This window comes from Choloepus didactylus, chromosome 19 (genome assembly GCF_015220235.1).
Source record: "Choloepus didactylus isolate mChoDid1 chromosome 19, mChoDid1.pri, whole genome shotgun sequence".
NCBI lineage: Eukaryota > Metazoa > Chordata > Mammalia > Pilosa > Megalonychidae > Choloepus > Choloepus didactylus.
Genome location: NC_051325.1, coordinates 7,621,095 through 7,644,506, shown reverse-complemented (window position 1 = coordinate 7,644,506; position 23,412 = coordinate 7,621,095). Strand labels below are relative to the sequence as shown.

Genomic DNA, 23,412 nt, shown 5'->3' with positions numbered 1-23,412 from the left:
ATGGTGTTTGGGGAGGCATAATACATCCAAACCGGCACACCGCCACTTTGCTGTATTTGTTTGTTAGCTCAAGTAGCTTTGTTATCGATCTCTCACAGGATTTTCCAAATATATAATTATGTCATCTGCAAATAATGACACTTTTACTTCTTCCTTTCCAAATTGGTTGCCTTTTATTTCTTTGTCTTGCCAGATTGCTATGACTAGAACTTCTAGCAAAATGTTGAATAATAGTGGTGACAGTGGGCATCCTTGTCTTGTTCCCAATCTTAGGGGGAAGGCTTTCAGTCTCTTACCATTGAGTACTTTGCTGGCCGTGGGTTTTTCATATATGTTTTTTATCATGTTGAGGAAGTTTCCTTCAATTCCTACCTTTTGGAGTGATTCTATCCAAAAAGATGCTGAGTTTTGTTGAATGCTTTTTCAGCATCTATTGAGAGGATCATATGATTTTTCCCTTTTGATTTGTTAATGTGTTGTATTACATTGATTGATATTCTTTTGTTGAACCACCCTTGCATGCCTGGGATGAACCACACTTGGTTGTGGTGTATGACTTTTAAAATGCATCTTTGGATTTGATTTGCAAGTATTTTGTTTAGGATTTTTGCATCTATATTCATTAGGAAGATTGGCCTGTAGTTTTTCTTTTCTTGTAGCATCTTTACTTGATTTTGGTGTTAGAGTGATGTTGGCTTCATAGAGTGAATTAGGTAGCATTCCATTTTCTTCATTTTTTTTTTTCAAAGAGTTTGAGCAGGAATGGTGTCAGTTCTTTTTGGAAAGTTAGGTAAAGTTCCCCTGTCAAGCCATCTGGCCCTGGACTTTTTTTTTTTTTTTTTTTAATCTTCATTTTATTGAGATATATTCACATACCACGCAGTCATACAAAACAAATCGTACATTCGATTGTTCACAGTACCATTACATAGTTGTACATTCATCACCTAAATCAATCCCTGACACCTTCATTAGCACACACACAAAAATAACAAGAATAATAATTAAAGTGAAAAAGAGCAATTGAAGTAAAAAAGAACACTGGGTACATTTGTCTGTTTGTTTGTTTGTTTCCTTCCCCCATTTTTCTACTCATCCATCCATAAACTAGACAAAGTGGAGTGTGGTCCTTATGGCTTTCCCAATCCCATTGTCACCCCTCATAAACTACATTTTTATACAATTGTCTTCGAGATTCATGGGTTCTGGGTTGTAGTTTGATAGTTTCAGGTATCCACCACCAGCTACCCCAATTCTTTAGAACTTAAAAAGGGTTGTCTAAAGTGTGCGTAAGAGTGCCCACCAGAGTGACCTCTCGGCTCCTTTTGGAATCTCTCTGCCACTGAAGCTTATTTCATTTCTTTTCACATCCCTCTTTTGGTCAAGATGATGTTCTCCATCCCACGATGCCAGGTCTACATTCCTCCCCGGGAGTCATATTCCACATTGCCAGGGAGATTCATTCCCCTGGGTGTCTGATCCCACGTAGTGGGGAGGGCAGTTATTTCACCTTTCAAGTTGGCTTAGCTAGAAAGAGAGTGGCCCTGGACTTTTATTCATAGGAAGATTTTGATGACTGATCGGATCTCTTTACTTGTGATTCGTTTGTTGAGATCTTCTATTTCTTCTCGGGTCAGTTTGGTTGTTTATGTGTTTCCAGGAAATTATCCATTTCCTCTAAATTATCTAGTTTGTTGGTATACAGTTGTTCATAGTATCCTCTTGTGATTTTTTAAATTTTTTCAGGATCCACAGTAATGTCCCCCCACTCTCATTTATGATTTTGTTTATTTAGGTCTTCTCTCTTTTTGACTTTGTCAGTCTAGTTAAGGGTTTGCCAATCTTGTTGATCTTCTCAAAGAACCAACTTTTTGTTTTATTTATTCTATTTGTTGTTGTTGTTCTCCATATTGTTTATCTCTGCTTTAATCCTATTTCTTTTCTTCTACTTGATTTAGGGTTAGTTTGCTGTTCATTTTCATGCTTCTTCAGTTGTTCCATTAGTTCTTTGATTTTAGCTCTTTCTTCCTTTTTAATGTATGCATTCAGAGCTATAAATTTCCCCCTCAGCAGTGTCTTCACTGCATCCCATAGGTTTTGAGATGTTGTGTTCTCATTTTCATTCATCCCTAAATATTTAGCAATTTCTCTTTTAACGCAGTGATTGTTTAGGAGTGTGTCGTTTACCCTCAACATATTTGTGAGTGTTCTGGTTCTTTGATGGTTATTAACTTCTAGCTGCATTCCATTGTGGTCAGAGAATATGCTTTGAATCAGTTCAGTCTTTTTAAATATATTGAGACTTGTTGTATGCCCCAGCATATAATCTCTCCTGGAGAAGGTTCCATGAGCACTAGGGAAGAATGTACATCCTGGTAATTTGGGATATAATGCTCTATATGAGTCTGTTAAGTCTAATTCATTTATCCTATTATCAAGTGTTTAGGTTCTCAATTTCTTTATTGTTCCTCTGACTTTTAAAGGGGGTGGTGTATTGAAGTCTCCCATGGTTATTGTAGAAGCATCTTTTCCTTCAGTTTAGCCAATGTTTGTCTCATGTACTTGACTGGGTGCATAAACATTTATGATTGTTATTTCTTCTTAATGAATTGTCCCTTTTATTAGTATATCATGTCCTTTTTTGTCTCTTATGACAGCTTGACATTTAAAGTCTATTTTACCTGATATTAGTTATTGCTACCCCTGCTTCTTTTGGCTGTAGCTTGATTAGAATGTTTTTTTTTCCATCCTTTCACTTTCAGTCTCTGTGTGTCAGTGGATCTAAGATGAGTCTCTTGTAAGCAACATATTGATGGTTCATACTTTTTAATTCATTCTGTCAATCTGTATCTTTTAATTGGGGAGTTTAATCTATCCACATTTAATGTTATTACTGTGAAGGCAGTTCTCGAACCAACCGTCTTATCCTTTGGTTTTTAGTTGCCATATCTGTTTTTCCTCTTGTCTCTTTACTTCCTTTATGCTATCCTACTAATACTCTTCAGGTCTGTGCCCTTCTCCAGACCTCTCTCTTCTTTCTTTTTTTTCTCAGTCGGTAGAGCTCCCTTTAGTGTTTCTTGCAGGGCAGGTCAGGTCTCTTGTTAACAAATTCTGTCAGCATTTGTTTGTGAAAATTTTGAACTCTCCCTCAATTTTGAAGGAGGTTTTTGCTGGACAATGAATTCTTGACTTGGCAATTTTTCTCTTTCAGAATTTAAAATGTATCACACCACTGCCTTCTCAACGCCATGGTGCCTGCTGTGTAGTCCGTACTTTGTCTTATGTGATTTCCCTTGTATGTGGTGAATCGCTTCTCTCTTGCTGCTTTCAGGACTTTCTCCTTTTCTTCAGCATTTGACAGTCTTATCAGAATATGTCTCAGAGTGGGTTTATTTGGGTTTAATCTATTTGGAATTTGTTGGGCATCTTTGATTTGAATATTTATGTCATTTATAAGGGTTGGAAGTTTTCCCTAACAGTGTCTTCAAATACTCTTCCTAGCCCTTTACTCCTCTTTTTACCATTTGGGAACTCCAGTGATTGTTATATTTGTGTATGTCATGTTGTCCATCATTCCCCAGAGATCCATTTCAAATTTTTCATTTTTTTTCACCATTTATTCTTTTGTGCTTTTGCATTCCATTGTTCTGTCCTCTAGTTCGCTAATTCTTTCCTCTGCCTTTTCAAATCAGCTTTTGTGTGTCTTAAATATTTTAATTTGATCAACAATATTTTTGTTTCATGAGATCTGCTATTTTTAATTTACTCTTTCAAGTTCTTTATGCTCTTGTGGGTCTTCTTGATGCCCTTTGTGTACTTTGCTATCTCATTGAAGTTGTTTTGGAGATTTGTGTGTACTTCTTTAATTGCTCCAAGTTCTGTGTCTCCTCTGGTTTTTTAATTTGTTTGAGTTGCCCATATCTTCTGGTTTCCTCATATGCTTTATGATTTTCTGTTGTTGTTGGCTTTGTGGCATTTGCTTATCTTGATAAAGTTATTTTAGGATATGCAGAATTATTTGAACATTTATCTGTAATTTGGCAATGGTACAGCTTGGTGGAGTGCACTTTCCCTGTCCTACTGGCAGATGGCGCTCTTGAGCCACTTCTTACCCTCAAGCAAGCTCTCCCCTAATTTCATCTATACTCTAGGAAGTGTGCAAACCGGGTTGAAATCCAATCAGCACATCAGTTCTCCATGTGCGCTGGGGTCACCCGCCCTGTGGGAGGAGAACAAGTTCTGCACATTCAACAGGGAGTCTGCTCCACGGCACAGTGTTCCTGGCAATTCCCGGGGCTGCGAGTGGACCACTGTGGGGCTGCAGAGCTGTGCATGTCACCTTCCATCTCAAATGCCCCACAGTCCCTGTCTGCCATGCGCACATGTGTCCCTTGTCTCTTGGCTGTGCACACCATGGGCTTCCCAGGAGGAAGAGTGGTCATGGTCACAAGTCTGTCAAATCTCAACTTCCCTCATGGGAGCTCCCAGCTGCAGGGCTGTGATGGGTTATCTCCCCAGCCAACTGCTGAGATGGGTGCATGGGGTCTAGAAAGCTGCTCCCTTCTGCACTTGTCTGCTGGCTCCAACCACCAGTCCCCAGCACAGGAGCCCTCAGCCGTGGGGCTGTGAATGGTTATCACCCCAGCTAACTACTGCAAAGGGTGCACGGAGAATGGAAGGCTGCTCCCTTCTGCGCTTGTCAGCCAATTCCAATTGCCCATCCCCAGCAGCGTTCTGGGCTGAACACTCAGCTGGCCTAAACGCAATCTCTCTGACTTTCTAGCTAAGTCCTCACTGTGTGGTGCAGAAGCCCCTGTCCGACTGGTTGCACCCTGGAACTCTATCATAATTATTTTAAGTACCTGTTCTGGAAATTGCAAAATTTTTGCCGTATCTGAGTCTGGTCCTGATGCTTGCTTTATTCTCAGATTGTGTTTTCTCTTGACTTTTAGCATACCGTGTAATGTTTTATTGATAGCCAGACATGATGTATTAGACAATTGGAACTGAAGTGAATCAGCCTTTAATGTGAGGTTGTATGTTTATCCTGCTAGGAGTTTGGCTGTGTTCCTTTGCTGTGGCTGTGAGTGTCAGAGATTTTGGTTTTCTCTAATGTCCTTGTTTTTGTCTCCCCTGTTATCTTTGGGTTTCTCTAGAAACTCCTTTTTTTTTTTTTGTTTTTTTGTTTTTTTGTTTTTTTGTTTCGATCTTTCCATTTGGTTTTTTTGTTTGTTTGTTTGTTTTTTTAATTCAGCTTTATTGAAATACATTCACACACCATGCTATCATCCATGGTATACAATCCACTGTCCACAGTATGATAACATAGTTATGCGTTCATCACCACAATCTATCCCTGAACATTTTCCTTACATCAGAAAGAACCAGAACAGGAATAAAAAATAAAAGTGAAAAAAGAACACCCAAATCATCCCTCCATCCCACCCCATTTGTCCTTTAGTTTTTATCCCCATTTTTCTACTCATCCATACACTAGATAAAGGGGGTGTGATCCACAAGGTCTTCACAATCACACTGTCACCCCTTGTAATCTACATTATTATGTAATTGTCTTCAGGAGTCCAGACTGGTGGGTTGGAGTTTGGTAGTTTCAGGTATTTACTTCTAGCTATTCCAATAGATTAAAACCTAAGAGGTGTTATCTATATAGTGCATAAGAATGTCCACCAGAGTGACCTCTCGACTCCATTTGAAATCTCTCAGCCACTGAAACTATTTCGTCTCATTTTGCATCCCCCTTTTGGTCAAGAAGATATTCTCAGTCCCACGATGCCGGGTCCACATTCATCCCCGGGAGTCATATCTAGAAACTCCTTCTTAAATAGAGTCTGTGCCTTGCAGCTCTCAGTTATAATACATTGTTATTATAATGAAGCTCTGTTGATGTGTTGGTAAGGTGTTTGGGAGGGGAAGTGTTATATAATCTTATGATTAAATCTTTTTTTTTTTTTTTTTTAAGTGTGCTGGAGCCCCTAAGCTCTGACCCTTTCCTTTTTTTCCCCTTATGTGAGGCAGGAAGACTAGTGGAGACTTGAGCTGTCAAATTGCCCTTCCTCTAGTTCTGTATGGATCTGGTAAATTAGTATCCCTTGAGGGGTGGCCTTTGTTAAGGAGAATAGATTGCTCTGGGTGTATTTCAGGATTTCCCCTGCATGTATTTCAAAACAGTTGCTTTCATTATCCCCGTGACCAAAGCAAAACATTTTCCCCAGTCTTCACTTTCCCCAAAGACTAGTCTCCTATGAGTTTTTAACTCTCTAGCTAGTCCACATGCAACCTGCAGCAATGTGTCAATTACTATCTAGGTATTCCTACCAGTTAGTGGCTCCAGTGACTTCTGCTCCCGGTAGAGCAGAATTCTCTGTACTTACTGTCTTTCAGTTTTTCAGTGTGGTGATTTGTCCTGTGGTCTCATTCTCAGATGGATCTATGAAAAGTTATTGATTTTCAGTTTGTTGAGCCTTTTTTCTTATAAGGATGGGAGTGATGACTTGCAGACTCTTTAAGATATCTGATCTGAAACTGGGAGTTCTATCATTTTTATTTCTAAGCACTTTTTTCTTTTTAAATTTTTAATTTTGAAATACGTTCAAATTTACAGAATAGTTGCAAGAATAATACAAAACCCATACAGAGAAATTCAAAATACCCCCCAACTGTTACTGTCAAAAAAACACAGTCTTCAATAGTTAGGCCTGCCTGATCCTGCATCAAACAGAGAAACGGGTCTCTTTGCTATGTTGAGAAAGTGAGTTTGTTGAGGATGCATCCACAAAGAACTGGAGGAAAAAAGTCCTTTCAAGATGAGTTGGAAGTAAGAAAGGTGATTTGGGCTTTTATAGCACAAACAGACAAAGGAATGGCAAAGGTCCAGAGGAGAACGAAAAAACAAAAACCAGAAAACCCAAAAACTAAGTAAAAGTCCCAAGATTCATTAAAATTGAGTAATTGAGTAATGGTCACTTGCTTTATTCTTGTTTGGTCAGCATATTTTATTATCTTATAGGTTCTCCTCTTTTTCTTTTGCTGACCATTCAGGCTTTGATCTTGTTCTTCAAAGAGAGGAGAGTGTTGATTTATTAGTCCATCTGGTGTTTCTGGCTTTGTCCCATCTGCTTTAGACTCTAATCTTATCTGCAGGCAAAGCTGGGAAAGTCTCATTAATATAACTGGGATCAGAGAGTAAACTTTTGAGATTACGTCACAGCAAGCCATGCTAGCAAGGGCTTTTAGGCTTAAAATGAATCAAAGCTGCTTGAGTAAAATGTTTATAATAAACATTTTCTAGCTACTAAAGACTATACTAAGCATTTTCCAACTAAAGTATTATATTGAGCATTTTTCCAACTATCCATGTATCACAACCCAGATACCCAGATCCACCAACTTTTAATATTTTGCCACATTTGCCATTTATTGCCTTCCTTCCTTCCTTCCTTCCTTCACCCATTTAACTCCCCATTCCTCCTCCTTTTTGTCCCTGGTAACCTGTATTCTATTTTCAGACTCTATTAGTTTACATGTCCTTGCTATTTCATGTAGGAGGACTCATACAATATCTGCCCTCAGTTTGATATCTTCAGAGTTCATCCATGAGAGTAGCATGTATCAGAATTTCATTCCTTTTTAAGGCTGAATAACATTCCATTGTAAGTATATACCACATTTTGTTTACCCGTTTATCTGCTGATCGACATTTGGTTTGCTTCCACCTTTTGGCAATTGTGAATAATGCTGCTAGGAATATATGTATGTATACAAATATCAAGCCCCTGTTTTCATTTCTTTTGGCTGGAAATGCCAGGTCACATGATAATTTTATGTTTAACTTTCTGAGACTCCACCAAACTGTTTTTTCCAAAATGGCTGCACCATTTTACATTCCCACCTGCAATGCATGAGTGTTCCTAGTTCTCTGCATCCTCATCAGCACTTGTTATTTTCTGTTTTTTAAATAGCCATTCTAGTGGGTGTGAGGTGGTATCTCATTGTGATTTGATTGACATTTCCCTAATGGCTAATGGTGTTGAGCATCTTTTCATGTTTGTTGGTCATTCGTATGGCTTCTTTGGAGAATGTCTATTCAAATCCTTTGCCCATTAAAAAATTGGGTTATTTCTTTTTTTGGTGTATCAAAGGACATTTTATTAAGAAAGTAAAAAGAAAATCTACAGAACAGGAGAAGATAGTTGGCAAATATTTCCCTGATAAGTGTTTAATATCCATAATATATAAAGAACTCCTACAACCCCCAAACCATGATGAGATACCACATCATACCCACTAGAATGGCTTTTGTATCTTCTTTACTCTGATGAGACTTTGTGTCTTCCCATTTGTTTCAAGAGCATTTTACCCTACTTCTTGGAGCATTGGTAAAGTCTTTGATAATATCAACATTTGTGTCATCTCAGTGTTAGAGGCTGTTATCTTCTCCCTTGTGATATGTTGAGATTTTTCTTGTTTCATATATCAAATAATTTTTATTGTATCTTGGCCATTTTGAATATTACGTTATACAACTCTGGGTCTTGTTTAAAACCGAAGGAGACTTTTCAAAATTTAATTTTAGTGGGCAGTCAACCTAGTTCAATTCAGGTCGTAAGTGTCTGCCTGCTTTCTGTGGAATGTGCTTTCAATGTCAGTTCAGTTTTCAAAGTCACTGTAGGGCTGTTCAGATCTGTGCCACATGTGCATCACCCGGGACCAGTGTGGGGTTTGGGTGGTGGTCTACTCTATGGTATGTTCTGAAAGCCTTTGGTAGGGTGTTTAGGGTGAGAGCTGTACATGTGCACTCTGGAGTGAGTCCCGGAGTTCCTACACAACTTGATAGGATTGCATTCTTGAGCCCTCTTTGCTCCATGCTCTGACACTTTCTGGCTTCCAGGGGTCTTCCTTCCAGGTCTTTTGATGAGGAAGCTGAATTTAGTTTCCCATCTCTGCCGAACATTTCTAGTGATGCCTCCCTCTGGGGAAGTGACAAGAGGGTTGAGAGAAAAAAGCAACTGGAATTTTCCCTGTGCTCTTGGGTCCACACTTCTTCTGATCAAAGAGAAGCTCTCTGCTCCCTTGGATGGTGCCATCACCTCCACCTTGGGATTGCCTAACAGCTAATCTAGAAGAGAACAGAAAAAACAAAGCAGGTGATTTCCCTCAGTTTCTCTGACCCATGGAGTCTTCCCATGACTTGGACCAGACACAAAGGCTTTCCCTGGAGCTCTTTCTCTCTGCACCCTGTGTACAGTTCTGTGCTTCAATTTGCCTTTGAATCCAGGCTGGGAAATATCTGAGTTAAGAAAACAGAGGAAACCCACTGCTGGTTCAGTGGCCTTCCTCAGTCTGTCTGCTACCATTTACTTTTCAAGTGCTCAGGTAGTGGCTCCCTTACTTGTTTGTTTTAGGGCTCCAGGTTCCTTGAAGGGGTCATGCTAGGGGAAAGGAGAGAGCAAGTGCCTTGAAAGGGGGCGTTAGACTTCACAAGACAGACCCCCAAGACTAAGAAGAATTCACACGGTTGTAAGTTCCTGGAGAAACAGCAATCTTCAGCCTATTCCCCGGAAGATCCTTGGGAAATGACCAGAACTCAGAGCTGGGAGGTGAATGGAACATCCAGGGATGCCAGGCTCCAGGTCTTGGCCTCAGTAAAAATTCTTGTACCTTGTCTGGGCATGTGTATATTAGGGCCACCTGCTTTAAAGGGTCATGAGCAGTCTACTGATCATTTACAAATTTTAGGTTCCTGTTTTAATTTCCTGGGTGCTGAAACAAATACTATGCAATGTGTTTGCTTAAACAAAGGGAATTTATTGGTTCACAGTTTTGAGGTTAGGAGAAGTCCAAAATCAGGTGTCAGTAAAGTAGTACTTTCTTCCTGAAGATTCTGGGGCTGACTGCTGGTGCTCCTGGGCTGTTCTGTCACACGGGAATGCATATGGCAGCATCTTCTCCTCTCTTTCAGGTTCTGTTAATTTCTGGCTGCTTCCCTGTGGCTTCTCCCACTGTCTGACTTTCACTCTCTGTAATCTGGATTAAAGCTAATCCTAATTCAGTTGGGCTACACTTTAACTGAAGTAACTTCTTGAAGGGATCTTATTTACACTGGTTCCACACCCACCAGAATGCAGACCAAGATCAAGAACTTGTCCAAACTGGGGTTCACAGTCCACCACACTCCCTCTCATAACCTTGCTCTCAGTTTATAATGAAAGGAAATCTCAGGCCAAATTCTGCCAATTATACAGGCATTGATTAAACAACACTTAATAGCAACCAGGCACAAAACTGTGTAAGCAGCCTGTTTCTTGACCTCAGTGGAGTTCAGACTTGCACCTTTTCATGTGATCTGACCATCAACTTTGCATGAAAGGTTCACTTGAGGAAGATGCTGAAACATCACTGTGGCTGGGTTATTTTATAATTGTCACCAAGTGGCCAGAAAGTCTTCTAACCAGTGGCTGAACACAGAACCGTTTCCACATATCTTTGAGCTTTTAATTTCACCACTGAGAGCCCCTTTATGACATTTATCTGCTGATGTGAAAGTTGCTAATTTCACCAATAAAGTTTCATTTTTGACTTTCATTGTGTTATCAAGATATGGTAATATAAAGGCTTGTGGCATCTGCTTTCAAAAATGGGTTTCCTGATTACAACCCACACTAGCCACCCCAGAGTGTCCTTTGCTGGTTAAACTTGTGCTTTTATCTGGTTTGTACCTTAATGTAACTGGCCTGCACACCTGTCAGTGCTGAAGTATTTTAAAGCACATTATAGGCTTCATAACACCACGCAGGGTAGGCAGAGAACAGGTCAGTGGCAACCAAATAGATTGAAGATGAGAGGAGCCTCCCCACATGTTCTAACGTTTGTGGAAACCGCAGCAAGGGACATGGAATCCCAGTAACACAGAGGGGCTTTCCTGCTGTTCCAGTGGGATGGGGGCCCAGAATCAGGTTTAATTCAAGATTTTAAAAACAGATGGTGTTTTTCCCATACTCAAGTTTGTTGAATACATTTCATATCTGTTACACAACTATGCAATCAAAAGTTAAGTGCCAGAAACTCCTGAAGACAATTATATAATAATGTAGATTACAAGGGGTGACAGGGTGATTGTGAAGACTTTGTGGATCACACCCCCTTTATCTAGTGTATGGATGAGTGGAGGAATGGGGATAAAAACTAAAGGACAAACGGGGTGGGATGGGGGGATGATTTGGGTGTTCTTTTTTCACTTTTATTTTTTATTCTTGTTCTGGTTCTTTCTGATGTAAGGAAAATGTTCAGAGAGATTGTGGTGATGAACACATAACTATGTTATCATACTGTGGACAGTGGATTGTGTATCATGGATGATTGTATGGTGTGTGAATGTATTTCAATAAAACTGAATTTAATAAAAAAAAAATAATAAGTTAAGTACCAGAAGACTAAAACACATTAGAACTCAAAATCCCTGTGCCAATTGAATGTGATAAGTAGTGTTTTCTACCAGAACAAGATCTCCACTGTACACATGAGCACATCCTGACAGCTGTGGTCATGGGGCTGTGGGTTTGGGGTGACGACCGCATGTTCCTGACCTCCGTGTACCTCAGCACCAGGCACCTTGACCTCCACGAGGCTGGACACCGTATGCCTGGACGACTGTGTACCACGTGGTGGCTCAGTGCTTCCACTCTGTTCTCTTTGGACTGTGGCAAATCCCTCACTCCGCAGCCATTAGTGTTCAGAGTAGTCATTTATGAATTGTTTGCCTCTGGTACCTCCTTATTAGCCATGACGCTGTAGATATTGGCACTAACTCATTCCTAAATTCAAATGGAAACACTAGCACTGAACTTTCGAGGCAGAACTCAGTTCAAAGGCGATTACACCTCTACTGTCGTGTAGAACACTCCGTCCCCTGGGAATGTGGGAGACCCCAGTTTGGGACACCCTGTTCCATAGCTCCACCTCCCAGCTTAGTATTGATAGCCCAGAGAGAGCAAGAACTGAGCCTAGTGCTGCCGGAGTCAGTGAATCTCCAGGTGGCCAGTCACTGTTAGATTATCTTGTATAAACGTCATGAAGTTAGTGTACCAGAGTTGCCTGTTGCTTAGTCACAAGACATAAACACTGTACATTGGCAGCTTTTTCGTGTCCTGCCTCTGTTGAAGGTAGTTGAGCCTGGACAGAGAAATTTGCCTGCCATCCCCATCTCCGTTTGCCCCTCTGAGATACTTCTGACCTCAGTTACCCCATATCTTTTATAAAAATATATATATATAATCTTTTTATTAGAGATGTATATTTACGGAAAAATCGCACAGAAAATCTAGTTACCATATACAACCCTCCATCATTAATACCTTGCATTAGTGTCATACCTTTGTTACAGTTGATGAAAGAATATTAATATAATTGTACTATTAACGTAGTCCATAGGTTACATTAGGCTCACCATTTGTTTTTCTAATTCTAACGTATGTGCAACCTAAAATTTCCTCTTTAACCACATTGAAATATATAATTCATTGCTGTTAATTGTATCCATAATGTTGTGTTACCATCATCACTATCCATTCCAAAACTTTTCCATCACCCCAAACAGAAACGCTGTACCAATGAAGCATTAGCTCCCATTCCTTACCCCCATCCTGGCCCCTGGTAACCTGTATTCTAGTTTCTGACTCTATGAATTTGCTTATTCTAATTATTTCATAACGGTGCGATCATACAATATCTGGGCTTTGGTGTCTGGCATATTTCCCTCAACATGATGTCTTCAAGGTTCATCCATGTTGTAGCGTATATCACAACTTTATTCCTTTTTATAGCTGAATAATATTCCATTGTACGTATGTACCACATTTTGTTTATCCATTCATTGGTTGATGGACGTGTCAATCACTTCCATCTTTTGGCTGTTGCAAATAGTGCTGCTATGAACATTGGTGTGCAAATATCTGTTTGAGCCCCTGCTTTAAGTTCTTTTGAGTATATACCTAGAAGTGGGGTTGCCGAGTTGCATGGTAATTCTATACTTTACTTTCTGAGGAATTGCCAAACTGTTTCTACAGTGGCTGCGCCATTTTACATTCCCACTAACTAGGAACAACGGTTCCTATTTCTCTACATCCTCTCCAATGCCTAGTATTTTCCATTTTCTTACTAGTAGCCATTCTAGTGGATGTGAAATGGTATCGCTTTGTGGTTTTGGTTTACATTTCTCTAATGGTGAATGATGTTGAGCATCTTTCCATGTGCTTTCTGGTCATTTGTGTATCTTCTTTGGAGAAATGTCTTTTCAAGTTTTTTGCCCATTTTTTTAATGGGTTGTGTTCTAGTTTGCTAATGCTGCCGGAATGCAAAGCACCAGAGACAAATTGGCTTTTATAAAAGGGGGTTTATTTGGTTACACAGTTATAGTCTTAAGGCCATAAAGTGTCCAAGGTAACACATCAGCAACCGGGTACCTTCCCTGGAGGATGGCCAATAGTGTCTGGAAAACCTCTGTTAGCTGGGAAGGCATGTGGCTGGCATCTGCACCAAAGTTCTGGTTTCAAAATGACTTTCTCCCAGGATGTTCCTCTCTAGGTTGCAGTTCCTCAAAAATGTCACTCTTAGTTGCTCTTGGGGTGTTTGTCCTCTCTTAGCTTCTCTGGAGCAAGAGTCTGCTTTCAATGGCTGTCTTCGAACAGTTTCTCATCTGCAGCTACTCTCTCAGCTTCTGTGCATTCTTCAAAGTGTCCCTCTTGGATGTAGCTCCCCTTCAAAATGTCACTCTTTCAGCTGCACTGAGTTCCTTCTGTTTGTCAGCTCATTTATATGGCTCCAGTGATTTAATTTAGACCCACCCTGAATAGGTGGGGTAACACCTCCATGGAAATTATCCAGAGTCATCACTTACAGTTGGGTGGGGCGCATCCTCACGGAAACACTCAAAGAATTACACTCTAATCAACACTGATAGGTCTGCTCACACAAGATTACATCAAAGATAATGGCGTTTGGGGGGACATAATACATTCAAACCGGCACAGGTTGTCTTTTTGTTGTTGGGTTGTAGGGTTTCAGTGTATATTCTGGATACTAAACCCTTACAAATGTGATTTCCAAATATTTTCTCCTATTCTATAGGTTGTATTTCACTTTGATGATGAAGTCTTTGAAGCACAAAAGTTTTTAATTTTGATGACATCCCATTTATCTATTTTTCTTTTGTTGCTCATGAGTTGACCCCGTATCCTCCTGGAATGGCTGCCCCTCCTCTCCTGCTATGAGCAGTGCCCCCTCAGCCACCATCTTGCTTTCATGATGGGCTGGTGCGCTTCATGCTTCTTTTCCCCATCAGACATTTCTCTTGGATAGTATGGAATTGCAGAGTTTTCACCTACTGTGGGAATCTCAGGCTTCGGAAAGCAGGTAGAGTACTGTTTGGGGGGACTCAGGGACCTCCTGAAATCACTTGAGGGCAACTTGCTGGTTCTGAAGGTGGCCTTGTTTAGCCCTTCCAGGAGTAGCGAGATGCCTCCTCCCAGAGTTTTTTTCTGCACACCTAAGTACATGCACACAAACAACAGTGGGAGGGCACACAGTATAAATACAATTATAAATTATATTTATAGTTTCTCAGTGAGCCCTTTACGATCTTCCTATTTAAAATTGCAAGCTACCTCCTCCTGCGTTGTATCTCTCCACACCACTTAACACCTAAAATATAATTTATTCATTTATTGTATTTATTATTTGTCGGACTTTTGTCTATTTTTTGTTGCAGTTATCTCCAGGGCTTGGAATGGTGCATGGCCCATTGTGGGTACTCAGTAAATGTTTGCTGTTTGAATGAAGACTGCTTTGCAACTTGCTTTTCTTTTTTTTAAAAAAAAAATAAAATGCCCCTGTGGCATGCATATATGCACCATGCACTCCTTCTTTTTCAAGTACTCCCTTTGGTCTGAACCTAATCCTGATCTTCCTTCCCACAGCTGAGCAGGGCATTTCATATTGGCTGTTAGTGGTTTGACAGTTGGTGTCATGTGGTTGGTAGCCCTGATTGTTGGGCTGGAGGAGACAGTCCTGACTTGGAGATTAGTTACAAGGATGAGGCTTGCTAAGTGTACAGTTTACACCGCGCCGTCCTTTCGGGCTTCATGCAAGATCATTACATGGTGATGACTTGTGTTGAACAGGGTTGTACAAGCCTCTTGGGGCAGACAGAACCTTGCAGGTAATTGCTGAAAAGTAAAAATGTTGCAAAACATGTATAACCCTGGAGAATATCACAAGACCTTTGGAAGCAAAATAATCTCACTGGGTAAAGCCGAAGATGCAAACCTGTGCCCTGTCTCTGCTGCTTGATGTTAGGAAATAAACCAGTGACCTTTCCAGGTGTCTGTTGTGTGCGTGAAATGGGGACGCAGGCAATCTTCATGATTTACTGTTTTCTGTGTGCAGTTGTCAGAAAACACCTCTACTGGATACTCTGCCTGACCACTTGGGATTGGCCCTAAAAGGCGTATTTAAAGGGAACCAGGGTGTTTTAAGTTTCTGGGCTGCTCAAGTAAATACCATGAAATGGGTTGGGTTAAACAATGGGAATTTATTTGCTCACAGTTTTGAGGCTAAAAGAAAGTCCAAATCAAGGTGTCATCCAGGTGATGCTTTCTTCCTGGAGAATGGTTTCTGGCACTGGCTGCCGGTGATCTTTGGCTCTGCTGTCACACAGCAGTGCACATGGTGGCATCTCCTGGTCTCTCCCTTCTCATCTGGGTTGTGTTGGTGCTCAGCCTTTTGCTGGCTGTGGCTTTCTCTCTCTGTGCCTGAATTTCACTTCACTTATAAAGGCCTGCAGAATAGGGTTAAGACCCATCCTGACCGAGGTGGGCTATACCTTACTGAAGTCACCTCATCTAAAGGTCCTACTTGCAATGGGTTCACATCCATGGGAATGGATTGCATTTAAAAGAACATGTTTTTTGGGATACATACACCTTCAAACCACCACACAGGGCTTCTCATCACTCACAGAGTTGAGACTCTGAGGAAAAAAACATGGTGACTACTTTTTGTGGAAAATCAATGTTTACTGCTTATTATGCTCATTATATTTTATTTTGAAACGAGATGTTTGATAATGTTCTTCAGGTCATCTACATCTTTACTGATTTGGGAGAGGGAGTGTCTAGTTCTATCAGTTGCCAAGAGAGGGGTGTTACAATTTCCAACAATGACTGTGGCATTGTATGTTTGTCTTTCAGTCAACTTTTTCTTCGTGTATTTTGAGGCTCTATTAGGTGCATGAACATTTACAATTGTTGTTTCTTCCTGCTGAACTAACAGAATGAAAAGTCCCTCTTTATCTTTGATAATACTCTTCCTCTTAAAGTCTGTTATTAATATGGCCAGTCCCAATTCAACCATTTACATGTTTTTTATGATACCTTAATTGAGGTATAATTCACACACCCTACAGTTTAGCCACACAGCCATACAAGTCAATGGTTTTTAGTATATTCACGTAGTTGTGCAGCCATCACAGTAAATTTTAGAACATTTTTCTCACCCCCCCCCAAAAAAAAAACCCTAGACCCATTAGCAGTCAATCCCTTATTGCCCCCAACCCTTCTCAGCCCTAGGTGATCACTAGTCTGCCTTCTGTTTCTAGATTTGCTGAATCTGGGCATTTCATATAAATGGAGTCATACAATATGTGGTCTTCTTTCACTTAGCATGTTTTCAAGGTTCATCCATGTTGTAGCATGTATCTGTACTTTATACAACAATTTAATTTAAATCTCTCTGAGTCTGTAAGCTCTTGTGGACAGCTTATAGTTAGGTTTTGCTTTATAAAACCCATTCTGATGATCTCTGCCTTTTAACTGGAGTGTTGAGTCCATTGACACTTAATATAATTATCAATATGGTTAGACTTAGGCCCACCGTTACACTCTTTACTTGCTGTTTATCCCCTCTGTTTTTGTCTTGTGTTCCTTCTTTCCTTCTTTCTTTTGGATAATTTGAATATCTTCTAGAATTCCACTAACATATCTACTGGCTTTTACATTATACTTCTTTGTATTATTTTTAAGTGTTTACTCCAGGGATAACAATATATATTCTTAACTCTTCACAATCTATTTAGCTAGTTTTAGTATAGTGTAGATGTAGATACAGTTCATGTAATATAGATATCTTGCAACTACATATGTCCATCCTTCCATCCTCCTTCTCTTTATACTGTTGATGGCATATGTATTGTATTGACTTATACAAGACAGTGTTATGATTTTTACTTTGAACAGTTGTATGTATTTTTCCAAAATTAAAACATTTTTTCCCTCTGATTTTCTCAGATGCTCTTTATTCCATCCTGAAAATTTGTTTCCATATGGTATAATTTCCCTTTACCCTGAAGATCTTTGTTTACTTTTTTTTTTTTTTTAGAATGGGCCTTATTCTAGTTTGCTAATGCTGCAGAATGCAAAACACCAGAGATGGATAGGCTTTTATAAAACGGGGGTTTATTTCGCTACACAGTTACAGTCTTAAGGCCACAAAGCGTCCAAGGTTAACACCTCAGCAGTTGGGTACCTTTACCAGAGGATGGCCAATGGCGTCCGGAAAACCTCTGTTAGCTAGGAAGGCAGCTGGCGTCTGCTCCAAAGCTCCGGCCTCAAAACGGCTTTCTCCCAGGACGTTCCTCTCTAGCAAGCTTGCTCCTCTGCAAAACATCACTCCCAGCTGCACTCCGTTCCCTCTCTTTGAGTCAGCTCATTTATATGGCTCCACTGATCAAGGCCCACCCCGAATGGGCGGGGCCACGCCTCCATGGGAACATCTCATCAGAACCATTACGCACAGCTGAGTAGGGCACATTCCAAGCAAATCTAACCAGCACCCAAACGTCTGCCCCACAAGACCACAAAGATAATGGCATTTGGGGGACACAATACATTCAAACCGGCACAGGCCTACTGGTGACTTTTTTCAATCTGAAAATGTATTTTACTTTCTTTTTTTTTCCTTTTTTCTTTTCCATGCATGTCTTTATTTTATTACACATCTAACCATACACTGGATAAAGGATGTCAGTCACAAGGTTTTTACAATCACACAGTCATAAGATAAAAGCTATGTAGTAATACAATCATTATCAAAGATCAAGGCTACTGAGTTAGAGTTCAACAGTTTCATTACCTTCATTTTTGATTTTTTTTTTCTGTGTATAGAATTATAATTTGATGGGTGTTTTTTTCCCTTGGCATTTTTAGGATGGTATTTCACTGTCTTCTGGATTCTGTTGTTTTGATGAGTCATCAGAAGTAATTTGAAGTGTGTCTCCTTATATGTGTTGTTTTTCTCTGGCTGCTTTGGAGAATTTCTTTTTACATCTGGTTTTTGGTATTTTGGCTGTGATGTGCCTGCATTATCCTATTTGGAATTTACTGAACTTAAATGTGTAAAATTTTATTTTTCACCAACTTTAGGAAAACTTCTGCTATTCTTTCTTCAATCTTTTTTTCTGCCTGATTCTCTCTTCTCTAGGATGTATGCTGGACCTTTGGATATTGTCCCATCAATCCCTGAGTTTATTTTTTTTTAAATCCATTTTTTTCTTTGTTCATAAGATTGGATAATTTCTATTGATGTCTTCACATTCATTGATTTTTTTCTTTGTCCTCTCCATTCTGCTATTAAACCCTTTATGTGAAATTTTTAAAATTTCGTATATTGTAGTTTTTTGTTCTAGAATTTCCATTTGTTTGTTTTGTGTAGTTTCTGTTTCTTTGCTGAGATGTCCTATTTGTTCATTCATTAAGAACATATTTCCCCTTGCATTCTCAAGTACCGTTATACTGGCAGACAAGGATTTTAAAGCAGCTAATTCCAGCATCTGGATAATCGTGTGGTTGTTTTTTAACTGTTTTCTCTTGAGCATGGCTTATTTTTTCCTGGTTCTCCATTTGTGGAGTAATTTTGGATTGTATCCTGGACATTGTGAGTGTTATGTTTTGGGAACCTGAGTTCTATTATACTTCTCTGAAGAGTTGATTTTTTGTTTGTTTTGTATTAGTAGGTAGTGAGCTTGGTTGGACTCAAACCAAATTTTGCCTCTTGGGTGGCAGCTCAAATCTCAGTTGAGTGCTTTTATTAGCTGGGCTGCTTGGAGGCTCAGTAAACTCCAATTAGGGTAAATAACCCACTCTTGTGGGGGCAGACCTATTGTGGGTGGGACCTTTTGATTAGGTTGTTTCCATGAAGATGTGACCCAGCCCATTCAAGGTGGGTCCTTTTTTTAAAAATTTTTTTATGTACAGTTTTATTGAGATATATTCACATACCCTACAGTTATCCATGGTGTACAATCAACTATTCATAGAACCATCATATAGTTGTGCATTCAGCACCAGAATCAACTTTTGAACCTTTTCTTTACTCAAATAAATAAATAAAAATAGAAGTAAAAAAGAACACCCAAAACCTTTCACCCCCCCACCACTCTATTTTTCGTTTAGTTTTTTGTCCCCATTTTTCTACTCATTTGTCCATATACTGGGAAAAGGGAATGTGAGCCACAAGGTTTTCACAATCACACAGTAACATCCTGTAAGCTACATTGCCATACAATCATCTTCAAGAATCAAGGCTATTGGGTTGCAGTTCGACGGTTTCAGGTATTTCCTTGTAGCTATTCCAATACACCAAAAACTAAAATAGGATATCTATATAGTGCCTAAGAATGTTCTCCAGAGTGACCTCTTGACTCCATTTGAAATCTCTCTGCCACTGAAACTTTGTTTCATTTCACTTCCCCCTTTTGGTCAAGAAGATTTTCTCAATCCCATGATGCTGGGTCCAGGTTCATCCCCAGGAGTCAGGTCCCACATTGCCAGGGAGATTTACACTCTTGGGTTTCAAGTCCCATGTAGGGGGGAGGGCAGTGAGTTCACCTGCCACGTGGGCTTAGAGAGAGAGAGAGAGAGAGAGAGAGGGCCACATCTGAGCAACAAAGAGGCACTTGGGGGAGACTCTTAAGCACAGTTATACGCAGGCTCAGCCTCTCCTTTGCAGCAACAGGCTTCACAAGGGCACACCCCAAGATCGAGGGCTTGGCATACCAGACTGTGAGTCCTCAGTGTTTGAGAGAACACAAATAACAACTCAGGTGGGATAGTCCAGAATTTCTGCATTCCTCCCCAGTTTCCCAGGGTTCCCTGCAAATATATACTTATTCTCTGCCCAAATTACTTTGGGTTGTATTGGAATTTCACACTAACCTGTACAAACCTACCAGATCTCACTTCCTATTCAAAGTTTCATGTAATTATGGTGTTTGAATAAACTGACCATGTAAGTTAAATTATTTAGTGGGCCACAGAAAATATAGATCCTGCACCAAATAAACATTTCTTCCCTTGGTCTCACACAGAAAATGAAGTTTAAAACACAGTCAATATCATCCTTTGGTCTGATTTGCCTTAGTCCTAACCAGATCCTCTTCATTCATCTCTAATTGAGGTCTGAGCATCAAGGTGGGTCTTAATCCCCTTGCTGGAGTCTTCTATGAGAGGATAAAAGGCAGAGACATTTTGGAGAAAGCAGAGAGAAGCTAAGAGACACAGAAGCCCAGAGACATTTTAGAGAAAGCTATTTTGAGACCAGAACCCAGGAGGAGGACCAGCAGACTTCATCATGTGCCTTCCATGTGAGAGAGGAACCCCAGATGCCATCAGCCTTTCCTCAGAGAAGATTCCTACCTCTTGATGCCTTAACTGGACATTTTCATGGCCTTAGAACTGTAAATTTGCAACCTAATGAATCTTTTTTTTTTTTTCTCATTCAATTTTTAAATCCCTGTTGAAAAAGCCAACCCATTTCTGGTATATTGCATTCTGACAGCTTTAGCAAACCAAAACACATGGTAAAATCTGTGATTTTTCTCCTGCAGAGTGGAATAATTATAGTACTTACCTAATAGGGTTATTTGAGTATTTGAAGAGTTTTGAACAGTTTAGCACTAGAGAGACCTTAAATGTTAATATGACATGACATCAAACCTATGTGCCGTAAAACAAGGGAGGCCTCTTTCTCCGCCATGTCCAGGTAATGGGTTCATGGAAAAACTTTCCATGAAGACTTTTTCTGGCCCTTGATCTATACAAGAGGACATTTGTTCCGTCTGCCCCCACTGGCCGAGGGAAGGGCCCACTAACTCTGGACTTGGGAAAATGGTTATGAACCCCTTCACCCTCTCTTCTCTTTGCCAACCCCACTCTCATGCTGCTGTAAATTTGAGCCAAGTGGTTTGTATTGCGCAGGAATTACAAAAAGTAATCTCTGGTGTGCAAGGAATATGAGCCCAATACATTCTGCTGGGTGGCAGAAATTTAATCTTAATTCTCAACTTCCCAGGGGCTTAGGTGGTACCGAGTTGTGGGTTTGTTCTGCCCACTCTGGCACCATGATGATGTCATCCTTCTCATTTTTCTTGGGTGCGTTGTTTCCACTGGTCCCTGGCACAGCCCTCCTTCTTTACCACATGCATTCCCGAAGCCAGCTCCCCGTAACCCGTGGTTTGTGGCTGAGCTCCTCCTGCTTGCTGGGGAGCCTTCTGCCTTCTAGACGTGCCTCACACAGCCCCTCCCCTGACTCTGCCTAGAGGAATGGGCTCACACACAGATCCCCCAGGCCCAGCTGCAGATAGAGGGCTGGTCATCCATGCCCTGCCCCACACCTGCCTGCTGGGTCACATAGCTGCTTGGGTAGGAGGATTGAAATTATTGGCAGTTTTTGGTTGCTCTCGAGGGACTAGGCATTTGAACCTCAAATACCAGGAAGTGTCTCCTGTCTCTGTCTGCTGTGTCATTTCTTCCTTGAGGTAGTGAAGGCAGAATTGCCCCTTTCCTGGCAGGGTGGGGTGGGGTGGTGCCGTGACCCTGGAGAGATCGACACTGGTTACTCTTTCAGAATCTCACTCCATCGTGTGTGTGTCACTCTGGAATGTTCTTTCCTTCCTTGTTATCTTCTCCGTGAGAAAGATGTGAAAATGCCCATCTTAGACCCAGGCTTTTATGGTCAGTGGTACTTGACTGGGTGCTTTTGTTTGAACAGAATGAGGTTTTGGGGCGTGTGTGTTAATGCTAACCTGGTTATATTTATTTCAGGCCATTCACATCTCAATTGAACTTTGGAGGAAAATATCTTTGCCATGGGAATGATGACTATTTTTCTCAAAATTGCTTTTAACGGAAAGGGAAGATAGAAAATGCTTTTTTCCAGATTGCCCAGGAGCTGTTGGTGAGAGGCACAGATGTGCAGACAAGTTGGCACCCCAGCAGCCGTTTCTGTGTGCACTGCCAGCGCTGCCAGGAGCCACTTCCCAACCAGCGACTGGTTCTGCTTAAAATGCGATTTCTCCAGAAGTGTTTCCCAGGCCAGCTAGGGTGGATTCCAGTATAAAACAAGGATGGGCAATAGCTTCTAGGCCTTGGCGGGGGTGGGTAGTGGGACAGTGCAGGGTGTGGTCTGGAAAGACCCCTGAGCAAGGCCCAGCTCAGCCAGGGCTGGCCTGCAGAGTTCCCCTTGGGCCCTGCAAAAGTGAGCTAATGAGTCTGTGTGGGGTTTTCCTGAGACCAGATGTGGGGAAGTGGCTGGTTCAGGGCAATATCTCCCGAGAGGCTAAATCACTCCTTAGCAGACCTGGGTCATCCGTGCTCATGGTGGGATAGGAGAGCGTGGACTATTGACTTTCCCAGAGAAGCCCCACGCTCCCCAAACTTGTCACTAACACTGTGACAGCCACCCAGAGAGTGAGTCCCTTTTCTGAATCTCCTTTATTTTCCTCTATCCAGCCTAGCCCCTCCCTGGTCTCATTTCCCTGGGAGTGTGACTTCTTCAGGGAAGTTGGCTTTCACCTGCCTTGGGAAGGCCCTAATTGGAGGCTCCCAGGGCCCATCTCCAAGCCTGGCTGAGCTTGCTCTCAGTCTGAAGGCCTTTGCCAAACTTGGGGCCCCACCACGATTTGGACAGAAGGGTGTGAGGACTTGTGTCTGTTTTGTATCAATATGGTTGGGAACAAAAGCTCTGGAATCTACTCTCAGAGTCTGGTTAATGAGGTAAAAGTGCAGCGAGGCGTACAACCCAGAGGATCAAGTGTTCTGTTTCTTTTAGTAGATTTTTACCTTGAGTGGTAGAGGAGGACATGTATGTGTTAGGGGCAGTGACCTTTTTCCTTTAAGTAAACGTATGAGTTAAGGTGTTTGGAAAAGGAAGACGAGTGCCTTCTGTTATATAGACATCAGATGTTTTATATGTTCTTTTTCACTGTCTTATCGGCTTTGAATTCATTTCTGAGCACTTTATTTTATTCTTTTGGCTCTAAAAGGTTTCCCCTTTTAGAAGCCTATT

At 40.9% G+C, this 23,412-nt stretch overlaps 1 protein-coding gene across 2 annotated transcripts in view; it reads left to right on the top strand.

Moving 5' to 3' along the window:
• Positions 1 to 23,412, top strand: part of NINL (ninein like) — a 190,609-nt gene that overhangs the window by 21,440 nt on the left and 145,757 nt on the right. The gene's annotated exons all lie outside the window — the stretch shown is intronic.